Here is a 17,597-nt window from a genome sequence, read left to right on the forward strand (position 1 = left end):
ACGGGATGGAGGTCCCAGGCTATCTTCCTGTTCAGGTGCAGGGATTCGTCGATCTCCCTCCCTCCGGCCCGCCCGACGGGAGACTGCAGGCCTCTGTCTCCGGTCCTTACACTTGCTCCGCTCCACAGGCCCCTGGCTCTGGACGGCCTTCGGCAGAGGAAGCCACACCGCGCTCTGTGGCTTCCCGACCTGAGCAGTCGGGAAGAGGTTCCTGTGCCCGTCTCATAGGCATGGTCTCTGGGTTATGGCGAGGCCACAGCAGTGGGAGGCGATGCCTAACAGGCGTGGGGTGTTGGAGGCCCTGGGCAGCGCCCCTTCTCCAACCCATGCCGGCATAGGCCGGTCTGCCTGGCACTGCTCAGCGGCCGGGTCTCCTCGGTATCCGACCCTCCAGCAGCCCCGCTCACCTCTGTAACTGTTCCGTGTGACGGCATGGCTGCCACTGGTGAGGATTCTGATGGGGACTTCGCGGCTGCGACTGTGTCGGTGGCCTGGGCGCCATCACCAGGCACCACAGACCCAGTGGCTTAAACAGCAGATGGTCTCCCTATCCTGGAGGCTGGAAGTCGAGACCCAGGTGTGGGCAGGGCTGGTTCCTCCCGAGGCCTCTCTCCTTGGCGTGTCAGCCACTGTCCTCTCCCTGCGTGTCCCTCTGTGTGTCTGTGTCCTCACCTCCTCTTCCTACAAGGACCCCAGTCACATTGGCTCGATGACCTCATTTTACCTTAGTCACCTCTTTCAAGGCTCATCTCCAAATAAGGCCATTTTGAGGGGTTGAGGGTTAGAGTTTCAACCACAGGAGTTTGGGGGAACATAATTCAGCCAATATAAGTGGCCCTACCTGTCGTTTGGTGGAGGGAAATCTAATGTCCCGGGGCCCAGCAGCCTCGTCTCACCACTGGGTGTTGACCCTGGCTCTGCCCTGGGATGTTTGGTCAAGTGCTCCTTTGTCCTCAGTCTCCTCACCCAAGTGAAGGGTTTGCTGTGGGGTCGCCAGGGTTGTGCTGGGTGCCCTCATGTCCAGGAGCTGGGAGGGTGTGGACACCATGGCCAGTGGAGTGACCGCCACAGAGGAATGACTCAGGTCCTGGCTATGGCAGGACGGTCAACACCTAGGAAATGGGCTTAAAGATGTGCACCCCAGGCCACTCAAAGCTATTGTTTTGAGATAGAACAAGGTAAGCTTTATCCAAAAACTGATTTGTGAGAAATATTCCAAGAAGAGTGATTGTAGCTCACAGTGATGGGAGCTCCTCTTAGGACCTGTCCTCAGGGTGAATCCTGCCCCCAGGGAGGGATGCAAGTTCTGACGCCACACTGTTGGTGTTGGTGCACCTGCCTTCAGTGACCGGTCGGACAGTCCCCAGACTCCTGGATGGGACTAAACCCTCAGATCCCAAGTGTATGCACTGTGCTGTATTCTGTGCAAAAGAGGAAGGGATACACATACACATGCACACAGACACACATAGGAACACAAGCACATCTGGACAGACATGCATATATACAGATATGCACAACATACATATGCACACACAGGAGCATACATTGGCACATGGGCACACATGGTACACACATGAATGCACATGTGCGTGCATGGGCACATGACACATGGACATGGATCCACCTATACACAGGAATAAAGATGGTCACACATATACACACGGGCACATAGGAATGCACATGGTCATGTGTATGCATGCATGGACACACAGGAACACACATGGGCACATGTGCACACAGGATGCACATGCTCACACATACATACATGGGCACACCGTATCACACATGGTCACATATATACACACATGGCACAAAGGAACACACCTGGGCACGTGCACAAAGCGGACATACATGCGTCCATGGGCACACAGGAACACACAAGCACACATGCACAATAGACACATAAGAGCACACATGGGCACATGAGCATCCACATCCACACATACTCACACATGGACACACTGAAAACACACACACACACCCATTCATACACATGATAGCCGTGCATTGGGATATTTTGGGAGTGAGGAGAGCAGGGCCATAGGGTCTGGGGAGGTATTGTGGGGGAGGTATTGGCCTTACTTTTTACTCTACCCTTTTGTTCCTTTTGGATTTTTTAATTTTTAAATCAAGTGAGTGTATTACTTTTTCTATTTATAAAATGGTTTTCAAGAGCGAGTGCTTTCTCTCTGGCCAGTGGGAACCAGTGTGTGCGTGTCCCTGTCTATGAAGATGGAGCCAAAGTATCTTTTTCGGCCTCCCTTTCCTCTGAGACCTCTAAGGCACTCTAAGGGACTCACTGCTTCCCACAAGTACACAGATGGTGAAGCTGGAAAACTCCACAACAGCTCCCCCAAATGTGACTTTCACCTCTTCTATTTGGGGAGAGTGCTTTGCAGAAGTGGTTAAAAACATGATCACTCATCTATGGTTTTGTTTTTGTAACAAGATGGTGAAAAACATGCAGCTTTTGGGGACAGAAAATTGTAAAATCAGGACACAGGTCTTATACTTCTGTGATCTGCAGCTCGGTGGATAGACAAGGAGTCATATTATCATCAATTAGTGTCTACTGAGCCTCTCCCAGCCACAGTGGCTTTTTCTAGTATTTTGTTTTAATATTCATTCAAAATCACAGAAGAGAACTCTTTCAAAAGCATGAATTAGAGAGGTGTTACTTGTCTAACATATTGGTGAAGTTCAGTAATATTTATTGAAGGAAAAAAGTTGTTTACACTCATGCTGCCTACACTCATGCTGCCTCTGCCCTCTTAAGCACCCTCACTTTTTTCCATATATATTATTTTTGAATCTGCAAAGTCCTCCCCAGGAATGCAGCGTGGACAAGGCTTGGAAACGGAGTGAAAGGGGTGCCCCCAGTCTCTGCTCAGAGTGATTTTAACAAAGGTGACAAACGGTGACATTTTTCACATGGATGGGTGCATTTCTTTTCATTTTCCCGAAAATGTTTGAAAATGAAAGGTTTTGGGGGAGACTAACAGAATGCTTTTTAAAATGAGAAACCACATGGCAGTGCTAATTTTGTATTTGATAATGAAAGCAAAGTGTTTTTTTTAACTTTAGGAAAAAAGCAAATGCGTTAGATGACCACACATCCCCCCCATTTGAAGTTCATTAATGGGGATTCTGTTCATTACTGTTAAGTTGAAAGATAAAAAAAGGAATTGAAGCTTTGATATGTTTGAATTCTGAGAAAATTTTTCTTCAAAATCATATTGATTTCTTATTATTTCTATTTTTCTCACATCCTGAGCATCCACTTTATGTTACTGACATAATGCATCCATAAGTAAGAACAGGAAACACTTGTAAAGTATTTTATTTTAAGCTTTTTTTTATTATTCAAATTAAAGGAGACAATATTTTACATTATTTATATACATTATTTATTGTGTCATTTGTCATAATTTGTGCTGAAATCTTCGTATTTTTGTCCACAAGATTTAATTGATTGCACAAAGTCGCCTGTTTTAACATCAAATTTTGTAACTGAAAAAAACAATATTAATTCTGTTCTATGTTGGCCGCTTTGGCTCTGGAAACAAAGGCTACTTAAAATCTCTTATTGATTAAGTCCTGAAGCAATCATTTTTTTCTGATATACAGAACACTGGAAAATTATCAACCTTTATTATTCTTCATGGAAATGAGCACCTTTGGATTTGTAATCATATTGTCTAATAAAACTAAATGCTATTTGCATATTATATGAAGAAGTGTCATACAACAAACTCATAGCAGTCAATTAACATAAAAGCTAATTATGTATCTCATCAACTTACAAGAATTCTGAATTCACGCTTCCTCATTGCAGTCTAGAGCAAGGGCAGTGAATTTTCACTTCTAAATATTGACTTTTAACTAATATTAGGAGTGATTTCAATATTTTTATGGATGAAAAGTCAGTGATTAAACTAGATGCAATACTTCCTATAATGCAATCAAATTTTCTACATTAACTAAATCTCTAGAAAGGAAATCTTTGCCTCTGTGTGACATTAATTCTTGGTCACTGGGCAGCTTATGTACTGGTTTCCTCTCTGAAGGACACTCCAAAGGGACGATGAAGGTGAGATTTACCTGAGGTTGCAGGCTGTCCTGAGACAGGCGGATACACCACAAGGACCTCTCCCAAGGCCCAATCATACTTGGTGACACTGCATCGCTGCCCGATGCTGCCTGAGCAGAGACGTGGGAGCCTGCGAAGACTGTTACCAGTGTGTCGCAGAGGTCTGGGATATTCCCTAACTCCAGGTTCCCAGGGAGAAGGAAGTCAAAACTTTCAACTACTTGTTTCCGTTTTCAAGTTGGGATGGGAGCCCTCCTCCCACCCCCATGTCATCACACATGTAACAGGCACATGGTCAGAAGAAGCCTAAATGGTAACAAAACAAAACAAAAAAACCACTGCGTATACTAAATATGATTTTGAGCAGCAGATGGGTTTCAAAATGAGAAAAGTTGGGATTTTCTTGAATCAGGGTGCTCTGAGAAAGCAATGAAATCATGATGGATCATTGTTACTTTTATAACTTACACCAAGAGAGTCCATCTGTAAAAGTCATGGCTACAAGAAAACTGGGCCAGCGAGTGGAGTCTGTTTCCCCTGATACAATGATGGCGGCCTTTTCCATTCATATTTTAATGAGGTCAGTATCTCTGAGCCAGTCATTCCTGGTCGGAGGCAAGGGTCCCCTAAGATTACAATAGGAGTCGCTTTATTGACAAGTACTATTCAACATCCTCACAGTACAGAGAGAAAGACTCCGTTCTAGTCCACTTGTCCTAATACTTATTGCACTCTTATAATGAAACCATTTTGAGAGAAGAAAAAGGCTCAATTCTTCTATGAACAATCTTTAAGTTTACTGAAGGTCATTTAGCTCAGTGGAATCACTGAAAACTCGAATCATAAGCGTTTCCATAAATATCTGAAGAGGTGCCATGCATAAGCATCTTTTCCTTAAAATGTTTTCTTGCAAAATTGGATGCTTTGGGATTTTAAGATCATTTTCTTAAATCTTCTATAAAACGAACTCTACTAGTCTTATTCTGGGTGCTTTTCCTTTCTTGTTTTTGGTGAAGATTGTCATGTAGTATTTTCAGAAGTATCTGCAAACATTTTCTACTATTAAAGCATGTTCACTCCAAAGAGCTGGCTAATGATATCAAAAGCCAGTTAATCTTCAAAGACTTGAAAACTTCACGTGTTGATCCCTCCATAGAACATATTTGTGTTAAAACAGACACATTACTACTTGAACATGTAAAAGTACACTTTCCAATAAGAAAAACAAGTTCTCCTGTCAGGTCTGCTTTGAAGAAGCGTCTGCCCAGGGCGTAAGTAACCGGCTGTTCCACGCGGGCACCCGGATTTGCGCAGACCTTCTATGCTTAGCAATTTGGCACAGGCTCAGAACCGGGCTCAGTTTCACAAAACAATTCTGAGAGTGGCCTCAGCTCAAGGGGAACTCCTGAGAAGTCAGAGGACAGGTCCCTTCCAAAGGCTCCCGCAAGGCAGGCCCTCGCCCTCCGTCCTCCCCCGCCCGATGTTTACTCTTTGGATTGGGGAGGGACGAGGGGGGAGGGGAGAAAATGGATTCTTGATTACTGTTAGATTTTTTTAAATGAGCGAGTCTTCCCTTCTCTTCCCTGCTGCTTTGTGGACATACAGAAAGTACTGTGAATGTATTTCATATGTGTCAGATAAGGAATTATGCTTAAAGTACATGCGTGGCAGGAAAAAGCCATAATCATTCTGCTTAATTGTAATTGAATCTGCCTCGCTGTGTGGTCACTCTCCAGCCCCATCGGCGTTTCACCCTTCGTTTCTGGAAGTGAAGGAAACACGCGCAGTGCGTTTGTTAACGGAGGCATTTTCAAAACAACTTAGATGCGCGAGTGGGAAGGGGCGCATCAAGTTGTGAAGAAAATGCAACTTGCGTTTGGGGCATGCACTTTAAACCTTTCGCTTTGGGGTGTTTTGACTGCAGACAAGGAAAAATACTAACACACTCAAGCGTTTTTAAAAACTTGGTATTTTTAGTGAGTGAAGTGCCGTGTTCCGGTTTCATAAACGATTTAATTGCAAAACGGAAGGCGTGGGCCTCCACAGCGGTTCAAACCATCAGTCAAGTTTGAGATGAGGAGGGATGTCGTCCCGCGCACACGGTGGGGGCCCGGGAAAGTCAATTAGTGGTGCTTTTTCTTTTGCTCTTTTCATGCCTCTTTGAACTTTTTTTTTTCTTGAGCCGGGGAAGGACGGTGGCGTCGTGGACGGTCCGCCCTGGGGCTGAGCTCGGGCGGGGGCGCCGTCCGCCCGCGCCCTTCGCGCGTCCCCCGCGCGCGGTGTGACTCGCGGCCAGATGGCGGCGGGGCGCGGGGACCCTTTGTGCGCCCCCGAGAGCGCTGTGAATGCCGCGCGGTCATCCGCACCGGAAGGGTTCACACTGCGCCTGAAAGGGGACAATGGGGGCTGCGGATAGCAACATCGCAGAAATCGAGACCATTTGTGATTCAGCCCCTGTCACCATGGTTGTCAAGCAAACTTCCTACTTTGATCAGCGGAGGGTGGAGAGGGAAGGAGCCGGGGAGGCCATGCCGCGCCGCGTCCGGGCGCCCTTGGCGGGTCCCCGCCCCCTTCCGGAAGGAGCTGGGGACCAGCCTCCTGCACCTTGACCTGTCTAGACGGCCCCCAAGTTTCTTGTCTCCGTTACCAAGGGCGAGGGGTGCTCTTTGACCCCCGCGCGGGGCGGAGGTGGTGGCTGGAGGGTCCTCGGAATTCTCGCCGGATTCCGGAGGGAGAGGGGCGCATGGCGACGGGCACCAGCTGTTCCCAGGACGGCGCAGCCTCGCTGGCGACGGGGCGCGGAAGCCTCTGTGTGCGCCCCGCTCCACTCCATGGGGCAGTTCCGCCGTGCGGGGGTAGGGGAGTGGGGTGGGGGGCAGAGGGGGACAAACTTGGGGCTTTGCCTAAGTTCTCCTGAATGGAGAGTTCTGGAACCAGACCAGAGCGGCCGGCTCTCTCTAGCTCCTCTCTCCTTTTCTCTCCGGCCTTCCTCCTCCTCCTCCTCCTCCTCCTCCTCCTCCTCCTCCTCCTCCTCCTCCTCCTCCTCCTCCTTCTCCTCTTCCTCCCTCCATCTCTGCCGAGTAGATGGGTAACAGCCGCTTCTGTACTGACTGCCCTACTCTGCATGTCCAGTGACTTTGGCATATTATCTGTGTAAGTCTGGTCTCTAGTTTGAATATGTCTCTTTCGGCCCACTTTCAAACATGCGCACTTTAAAAACCAGGCTTTAATGATGTGAACACAATCGCATACACGTTATGGTAGCAGGAGCGGAGTGCGTGTCTGCGTTCCGGGTGCGGGGTCCCGCGCCCCCACTGCAGGGCCTTTTCCATAGCGTCCCGGAAGCCGCGCTTCCTCCCGCGCCACGATCCCTGGGCCCGGAGGCCTTCCTCGCCGCGGCCAGGGCGCGAGCGGAGGGTGACTGCCGGCTCCAAGAGGACCCGGGACCACGGAGAAGACCTTCAGGAAGTTCGCTCCAAGGAAAGCAGACAAAATATACAAAGACCTTTTAAAATTCTTTTTTTACTCTGAGGCTTGCAGACCTTTGAAGTTCGAGGTAAGCTCGCTCCCAGGCCCTCCGCAGAGGAGTCCTGTGCTCCTCGAGCACGTTGCTGGCCTTTTTGGGTGTTATTATTTTCCCCTATTTGTTTCCATTGTTGCTGAGTTTCAAGAAGTTGAACATTAAAATGCGGTCCGTTTGCCTTGTTGGCCTGCTGGCTTCCGGGTGGCCGTACACTGAGCAACGTGCCTTTTGAGACACCTGAGGCCGCGCTGTGTCCTCTCCATGGAGACGCCCAGTCATATTCCCAGGAAGCGCGGCTGCAGATCCAGCGGCTTCAGGCGCAGCCTGCACGTTGCTGCTGTGGGGACTGCGGAGGGGTCTCGATGGTCCTCCTGCGGAGGTAGGTCTCTTACAGGTTCAAATCCAAATTAAAATGAATGTCGTTTTCAAATATTTAAGGCCAAGTGGCGAGGGAGAGCGCCACACCCGTCCTTTCCCTCGCCCCCCACCCAAGGTTTCACAGAAGGGAGAGTGCTTTCCTGAGCGAATTCAAGTATTTTAGCACCAACCGGATTAAACAAAGGCTTAGGTGTGGTCGTTGGCTTAAAGCCACATTAGCTCCCAGTGTGATGTTGATTTTACGGGAGTGCTGGCCGCTGGCTGGCGGGTATGTGCCTGCAAAACCATATTCAATATATTTCCCTTTACTTAACGCTCAAAGCATTGGGAAAACCTGTTTAAAAATGTATTAAGTGTACGCCTTGGCCCAAATGTCAGGCGTGCTGATCCCCGAAGTGAGGGCTTGAGCTGACTTTTGAAGATTTCGTTTCAATTAAAAAGTAAAGGCAATAATTTGGGGTTAAAGAGACTGCGGGGAAGAAATTGCATTGCATAAATGTGCTTGTATTTCACAGGTTTTACATAAGCATATTATAGTGGACTTTAAATATTTTAAATGCCAGTTAAAACGTTAGAGTCCTGCTTAATGGGTAGGAGGGTGATTTGCAAGTCTCTGGCTTGGCCTGGGCAGTCGTGGGGCCTGAGGCTGTAACTCGGGTTCTGCAGGGCAGGCTCACACTCCAGCTGGAATTCAGGGTTTGCACGTGCACAGAAAAATTCAAGCTCCCTCTTCACGGGAAAGTCAGGTTTTGGGGGAAGCAAAGTGAAATTACGGCGGTTTCCCTAAACGGTGTGAAAAGAAACTTCCCTCAGTAAGTGTCAGGCGTGTTATCCACAGTGAAATTAAAGACGCACATGTTTTGATTGCCGAGAGAGCTTAATTGTCTCAAACTTCAGGTCCTGGTTTAAAACCACAAAATGGGTTATTATGGTAAATCGGAAGGAAGCGGTTTTAACTATTTCAGGAAGCTGGCCACTTTAAAGTGTTCTTTGAAAGCCAAAACAACAGCAAAAACACGAAGACTTTCAGCTCCTTCAGTAGGAAATGCGTTTCTTCTTATTTCTCGTGTCCGATTGAAGGAAGAGAAACAAAGACCAAGAACCATTTTTACTTCCAGGAGACTAACCAGTTAGTTAATGGTGCCATTAACACGCGGGGAAGGAGTAATCCGTGTGATGATGCCTTGAGCCAAAAGGGCTGATAAAAACGGACCCCTTGATCCCATGGTTTTATATTTTTAGCTAATAAAACTGTGATACGAAGCCCTGGGAGCCATGTCTACCCACACACGCTGCTGCTTTATTTCTGCAGCGCGAAGCCATCAGAGATGAAGACGAAACATTCAAAATATTCCCCCTGACCGCCTGGGAGGCAGGCCGAGGAAGGCAGATACTGTGTCTGATGGAACATGCATCCTCCTGCTCGCCCAACCCTCCTCTCCTGCTCAGCTTGGAGCAGCTTTTTTTCAAACGCAGCCTCAGCCTCGCTGTCTCCCAGCCACCAGTGCTCCTGACTGACCTAGAAATGACTCACTGGGAGCCACACAAACACCAGCCCTGGGGTGCCCAGCCGAGGCTGCACCTCCTGCACCTGCATCTGATGGGAATTCAGAAGAAACGTGATTTCTGATTGTTAAGGAGCACATGGCCGGTCAGGATCAGGTGAACTCAAAGCACTTTCTTATTTTCAACTTTGAGAGATTTGCAGTCTTCATCCTGGACCAGGCAGGAATCCCTCTGGCTTGCCTGGTGCCCACACCAACAGAAGGAGGGGTTTTTCTTTAGTCAGACATTTTAAGTGGGTTTTGTTTATTTATTTGGCTGGGTGCTGTATATATTTTTTTCAAATTGCTTTCCCAGAATAGCTATTTCTTTAAAATTATTTTTTTTCTGGCAGAGGTTGGAAAATAATACTTGATTCATGTTCTTAAACACACACACACACAAACACACACACAGAAGCTAGAAAAAAAATGGCTAGAACTTTACTTACTACATACATAGCTGAAACATGTTCCAGTCATTGTGCCCATCAGTTTGGCTGATCGTGCACCTTCTAACACATTGATACTTTTTAATGCATTTATAAGAATGCAGTCCACAGTGTACATTCTTCTTAGGTGCCTTTACAAATCAATTTTATATATAGGTATCTATGTGTGTGTGCATATTTACACACACACACACACAATTTTATATATATATTTACACACACACACAATTTTATATATATGCACCATTTACACACACACACACACACACACACACACACGATGATTTAGAGCCAGGGGAGTACTTTTTATGCAATCGTGGAAGCTTGAAACATTTAGCATTTAGAATTGTTTATAACAAAGTATAATCTCCATCTACAGTATCAATTTTATTGCCAAGGTTCTTAAAATAATATTGTACTTCTGTAGATGAATATTTATGTCATCAAAAGTTATTAAACAAGAAAGTTAGTTATAGATCCCCATTAACAGGACAAAGTTTTCTTATTCTGAGTAGAAAATGGGGTTGTTTTCTGTTTAAAATTCTGTTTGGTTGGGAGTTTGCGGAGAACAATGACATGGTACAGTCAGGGCTGTTTAGGAGTTTGAGAGCTTTTTTTCATTGATTTTGGACATGTAATATAATTTGTGAAAATCACATAAATGAGTACACAACTGCAATTTCCCAAAGCACGAGTTTTTGAAGTGTTCCCAGTGATCCCCACACCCACGTGCCTGAGAATGTTCGCAGAACTGTGTGAAGGGCATTGCAGGCTCCGTTCCCTGTCCTTCCTCTCTGAGGCTTGACCTGCCCGGCCTCTGCGGGAACACACACTTGGCTAAAGAAACCCGCTCTGATACTGCAGAAGGCTCCAGAAACTTGCCCCAACTCTCCCCGGCAGTCCTTGCCCCAAATCACAAGGCTACCGGGAGAGACTTTGTTTCCAGGTGCGGCCATCCGACTACATTTCGGTAAAATAACAATCTCTTCATGCCTTCTGCATATTTATACTTGGAAATAAAAATTAACATTAACCTCAAGAAAATGCAAGCCTAAAGCCTACCCTAAGATTTGTGCAATACTACTAGTATAAAATAAAAACAGGATTAGATCACTAGTTCTTAATAGCATTTGAGTTTTAAAACCTGGTTCAGTACTCACACTACAAACAGAAATGTCGGTGCCTGGGCTGTCACAGGTGGCCCCCGAGGAGCCGTCACAGGTGCTGCTCAGTGAGTGAGTGCAGTTCTCATGGTTGTTTCTCTAGGAAACATGTTTCTGGATGTCCCAAACCATTCCTCAATTACAAAGTGAGAATACACATTAATTTCAAAAAGAGCCTGGACTCCCGGTCCCCCAAGAAGTAAGTTCACACCGCATAATATGGCTGAGTGTTTCCAAACTTAAAAATTATGGGCATGAAGATTTCCACTTAATGACTACAGCGGCGAGAAGTAGCATGTGTTAGCGCAGCAGGTAGTTTCAGGTAACCATGGGAAAGGTGAGCCTCGCGTATTGTAGAGCGCCCACATAATGGGAATTTCACAAAGAGTAGTTTCCCATGGCAGCAGGCAGGCAAGCTCTGCTTCGTAAAGGCCATACTTGACCTTGTTCTGCTGTCCAGCAACTTTGCTGTGGTTGATCTCCACCATTTAGTGATGTTTTCAAGACATGGCAGCGTGTGTGCGTGTGTGTGTGTGTGTGTGTGTGTGTGTGTGTGCGCGCGCTGGAGGTTATGAACCGACATTAACCAGGAACTCTTCACCCAGCGGATACCCAGTGTGAGGCACTAGCTGTTCACATGTCAACGTGTTGCTTTTAGGGGGATAAACAATTTTTTCAAAATTAGATATTTCTACAATTAGAGATTTGATTGAAAGGTTGGTACCTTTCTATACTTTATATGTTCTCTACATCTGTGGATGTGTATGTAAATGTATATATGAATTTTCCCCTTACTCTATTTAATGTAGACATTTCCCTTTGTTTTTAAGAATTATGGGAGGAGATGAGGGCACCTTCACAGACTTTTAAAAATTCCAACCTCATTGAGGGATCATTGACGAATGAAGTTGTAAGATATTTAAAGTGTGCACTGTGGTGATTTGATCTACCAACACTATGAAAGGAGTCCTAGCTCATTACCACAGATCTGACCCTTCAAAATATGAAGATTCCAAGATTCATCCCCAACACAAACTAACAATGGGGACAACAGAGAAAACGTAACTTACTTATATGTAAGATGGCTGTGTTTAGATTTTAAAATAACAAATCAGTGAGGTTTCCATGAATGTTGAATGTTGTTTTTTCCATGATTGACAAAATCTCTGCAGAAGGCCAGAGGCTTGCGTGTGGGTCTGCGGATGCCACTGCGATTTATTCTCTGAGTAGAAGTTATCACACACACTGTCCTCGGGTGAGGTGACCCTATAGAGTTTATTAGATTTTCCTCCTGGAATATTTTGGGGCACATAACCCAGACTTTTTCAGATCTTCATTTTAATGTCTTAGGTCAAAATGGTGTTTTAAAATCGTATTAAGACATAAGAGAATGATTGGAAGTGTAGCTGTATTCTACTCAAGGGAGCGAGTAGATCAGTCCAGACTGTGTGTGAGGGAGACGCTCAGGTTTGTGGAGGCATTTTGTCAGAGGAGTGTGTGCGGTATAAATGCAAATATCTACGTGGGTCCTGCATACTCATCCACTTGGCATTGGTGTCAGAACTTAGCAAGTAAAAACATCAAGGGGATGGATTCGTCACATGATCATTGTTAATGCAAATTATGGAGTAAATAGTGTCTATAAATGTTTAGCCCACATTTAAACTAAAAACATTTTTACCTTTTTGTATAGGCTTCCCAACACCGATGGGGGTGTGAGATTCTAATACACGAAATAATTGCTCTCAAGGTTCGGGTATTTCCCACTTTAAATAAATCATGTAGCCAAGATAATGTGTAGCCTTTCTAAGGGGAGGGGGGTGGGCATTCAATGAGTTGTAGGTACCAAAGCCCCTCGGCTCCTTGGATTAAAAGTGGGGTGCACCGTGCCCCTCTGGAAAGTGTCCCTTAAGTTCTCCATGGCCACATGCGACCAACAGTCCCTGGGCTTGGTTTTAAACCCTCCGGGAGAAGGCGTGGGGACAGGACAAGAATTGCAGAGCACTGGCCAGTGTTGAGGCCGGGTTCGAGGTGCAGGGGAGTAGATTACACCCTTCTTTTCACTCTTGTGCATATTGAAATGTCCCACAATGTGAGAGTATTAAAAGCATGCTTCCATAAGAAAGTGCTTCTTGCAGAAAGGCAAGGATGTGCCCGTTGGTTTTAAACGCGACAGTGACTTCCCTAACTTCTTCCTTCCCAGGTCTGTGAAACTCTTGCTCGCCATACTGACCCCTGAGGCCGCCACTCCTCGGGAAGGAGGAGCCACACCAAGGCCAATGCAGCATTGTCTTCCTGTTCTTCACGGGAAGAAATTTGTGTCTCGTTTATATCACGTTGTCTCGTGTGTGATATTTTATTGAAAATCTGTTGCATCATAAAAACAAACAAACCTGATTCTTTCGACAGGTGAAGCTGTGGGCATAAAACAAATTACCTTTGTGGGTTTTGGTAAAAATTGGCGTGGCAATAAAGTATTTAGTTTGACGATAGGAAAAAAGGTGAAGCATTTCATAAACGAAGCAGGGATTTAATCGTGCACTGTATATCTATGCGCATATACAAGTATTGTGTTCTAACTGGTAAGAGCTTGATTTGATTCCTTAAATATTCAATGGTTCATGAAATTAATAAAATATATTGCCACAAATTCCAGATCATGTCTTCTGGGTTATATATGGTTATATACGAGCTCATTCTATATTAGGAATGAAATTTAAGTTTCTAGAAGCCATAAGTTTAAAAACTTTTTAATTCTAAAATTTAATTGAATGAGTAAAAATAATGAAAACTTTTAGAGTGAACATCATGTTGGCCTTTCTTACATGTGTATTCTGAATTCAAATGATTTAGAACGTTGATGATGATTACATCATGTACTTTAAAACGAGACACCAAAGACCAGGTTTGGTTTTGCTGCAGATTCTCCAGTTGTGTTTTTGTCTTTAAAAGACTTCCCACTCACATGTAGTGTGTGGATTTCACCCCGAGCGCAGCCATCATTCTGTGAGTGTTTTTGTAGGTGTGGAAATGGAAGGGGAGGTCAAACCTTTTGTGAAGGTACCTTTTGACCCCCTTAATACGGAGTGTAGTAATTACCTAACTCTCAAACATTTCATTGTTTCTGTTAAATTTACATTCAATGGAATCTGACCTTAATTATTTAAAATGTCTGGTGTACGCTATACTTGCTTTAAAAAGAAATTCGCATTGTTGTCAGGGAGAGTTTACTGGGTAGGATGATATAAATTGTGCCCTAAAAGATGAAAACTATTTGCCTTGTTCCATCATTCTCTGGAAGGCACACTGTTTAAATCCGTCAGCTGGCTACTTTGTAAGAGGAAACAATTCTGAAATGTAGGAAAATGTACTATTCCCACCTTCCTTTCTCCCCTACCCCAATTCTAATTAAGAGCCGGATTTTAATGTTAATGTCTCATCTATGTGGGAAAGCTGAGGAGGTGTGTGCTGTTTTAGTCTGTCTGTAGCTGGTTACGTAGTGTGGACATTGTAGTCCAGGGGACCTGCAGCAGATAGAAAGTGGCATAGGATTGAGGAACAATGAGCACCATTTTCCAGTTGGTCGTAAAATCATTGCTTAAAATATAGTCCCTGTATCTTTACGTAAACTCCTCTATTTAAGATGAACTTAGCATTTTACTACCTTGGGCTTCCTTGGTAAATGCATGGAAAAGAAACACTGTTCTCTCAGGACCCTGGTAGAGACGCTGGCACAAAGCTTCCCCTAAAGTTGCAACATTGGTGAAGTGTCACCAGTCCTTTTCCGACTCTCATTGGCAATTGTTACAAATTCTCAAATAAGAACAGAACTCATGCTGATAGGGGAATTGAAGAGAACCGGGGCTCCCTTTTACAGCCTCCATGATCATGCACAGGTGTGCCTGGTCTCCACCTGACGGTGCACAGGTGTGCCTGGTCTCCACCGTGACGGTGTGCAGGTGTGCCTGGTCTCCACTGTGATGGTGCACACGTGTGCTTGGTTTCTACGGATGGGCGTTTCTTGTGGATGTTGATAGATCTCCTTTGGAGAGAACATGCAAGTTGTCTCTGATAGCAAATAGCTAAGGTTTTGCTAAATAGGACTTTTCAGCTTTTTCTTATTTCCCAATCAAAATAGTCTTGTTTCTTCCAAGATTTTTGATATCTCAGGACTAGATAGATTTTTTTCTTTCCAGAATTTTTTTCCAGGTCAAACATATTAAACTCATGTAAATACAGGGTGTCCCAAAAATGTAGACACACTTCCCAGCTGATAGCTCAATTGATGTTTATTTCCTCTCAGATCTAACCCATTGGAATTAATCATTATTTAAAGTGTGTCTACATTTTGGGGGCACCTTGCATTTTGTAGTTGCTGATGAAAACCACGCTTGCCTGGCAGACAGAAACCCCTGGCTTCCTCATGGCTGCAGGGACTCTGGAGTTTCCCTCTGGGCCACTGTGAGGTTGTGCTGCTCTCGCTGCTGAGCAGTAATGGAACATAGCAGCTGCTGGCTTTAGCGTCCCTCCTAACTGCATTCCTTCCTTGTTAACGATACCAGTGGCCAAAAACAAAAGCAGAAAGCCAGGAAGAGCAAAACAAAAAACACCTAGGATATGATGGAAAAGTTTCTCAGCATCCAAGAGAAGCAACCCAATTCTAGGTCAAAAAATTCCTGGAGGGAGAGGGGCGGGGCGATGCTTATTAAAATACTGAGGCGAGGAAACGTGTTTTGAGGTGATGTTTTCCAGTCGTCATTCATGCGATGGTTTCCTTGGGTCTCCATGGAAGATTCTGTGAAGCTGTTCTCATAAAGAAGAGGCCACACTGGCTGAATGAACAGTTTATATTTGTTATGTGAATTGCTGTTTGCTAAAAATAAGCTAAGACCAATGAATCCATTTCACTGAGGAGTGCGGAGTGGAATTGAGCCCAAGTCCCAAATGGGAAAGATCAATACTTTATTTACTAAGACAAACCCTAAATATTAGAGTCAATAGCTGGTTATATTTTTTATACTTGCTTCTCTGCTTAAGTTGATATTTATTCATGTATGCAAAAGCTTGATCTAAATAAAAATTTTAGTTATAAATCTTAAAATTCAGACTCATACTAATGGAATATGAGGAAAAGCTATCTATTGATGTGATTTTTGGCCTGTGTTTAAATTGAATACAAATCTGTGAGCTAATTTTAAGTCTTGACACTCACTCATGACATATGGCACAGCTTGATGCCAACATGCAATTAACCATGATGCTAAGTTGTCGCAATAGAAGATACCTGTTATGTGTGTGTGTGTGTTCTTATGATTTCTACCTCTCATTTCCTGTCCCTTTATAGGTTTCTTAAATTCCTCAGATTATTTGGTTTTAGAGCAAAGAGCTAAATAGATTAAAGATCAAATACAAGCAATGAAATTTAAAGATGAAAGTCGTAAAACCTCATTGCCCTGAAGTCACCTAGCAGAAGATGCAGCAAATGGCCTTGCTCACGGGGGTGGCAGGTGGGGGAGACCTTGGCTGCTCTTTGCCCTAAATAGGTATTTGCTGAGCAGAAAGAGCCCACTCTTTTCTGTTCTTCACACAAAGGAGAGGGTGACAAGATTTAATCTCACCTTACCTCATTTGTCTGCAGGGCCAGCGCCTGCAGAGCCAGGCTTTGCCCCTGAGGTCAGTGTGGGCAGTGGGGTCCACACGCCACATACAGGCCTCTGCCCTCCCGAGGGTTTCCAGGACTCAGGAGATGGGTGGGGAGGTAGAAGCGTAGGGAGGGAGATGCACGTGCACAAACCTATGTGCGCAGATAAAAGTAAAGTGGGGACCGGGGAGTCCGGCTGCCGGAGATCTCAGGGAAAAGTGTCTAGAAATTTCTTTAGTTCCTCAAGATACGCCAGAAAGAAAAAAACATTCTAAGTTACAGCACAGAGAAAACGTTCCACTCACAGCAGCACGCACTTACAGAACACGGCCTGTTCAGGAGGTACTGGAAACCAAAAGCACTGCGGCTGCGTTGGGGATGTGAGTGTCTTACTCTAACATGGCTTGTTATTATGGAACACGGTTTCAAGAAATCGCGAATCAAATCGTGTCCCTTGAACAGAGCAGGGCGAGAAGCCGGCTCACAGTGAGGTGAGCAGTTGAGTAGGGGACAGAGAGCCATGCACCCCAGGTGGTGTGGGCAGTGCCCGCCACAGGCCCAGCCCATCTGAGAAGCCACGCAGAGGCCAACAGTTCTTCCCTTGGAGCCCATACCAATTTGACCAACGCCCCTCTCCTTCCGGGATGTTAATCAACCAATATCTAAGGAACGCAAGGTGCAAAATGAAGCGCGCAGTGCCCATGGTCAGCTCATGAAGCCGGCTGAGACGTGAAGAATCTGTAAGTGATGAGCCAAATGTGAATAGCAGTCTCAGCTTTGTGGACAGCAGGGCTGGCACCTGAGTG

This window comes from Plecotus auritus (assembly GCF_963455305.1).
Source record: "Plecotus auritus genome assembly, chromosome: 4".
Lineage (NCBI taxonomy): Eukaryota > Metazoa > Chordata > Mammalia > Chiroptera > Vespertilionidae > Plecotus > Plecotus auritus.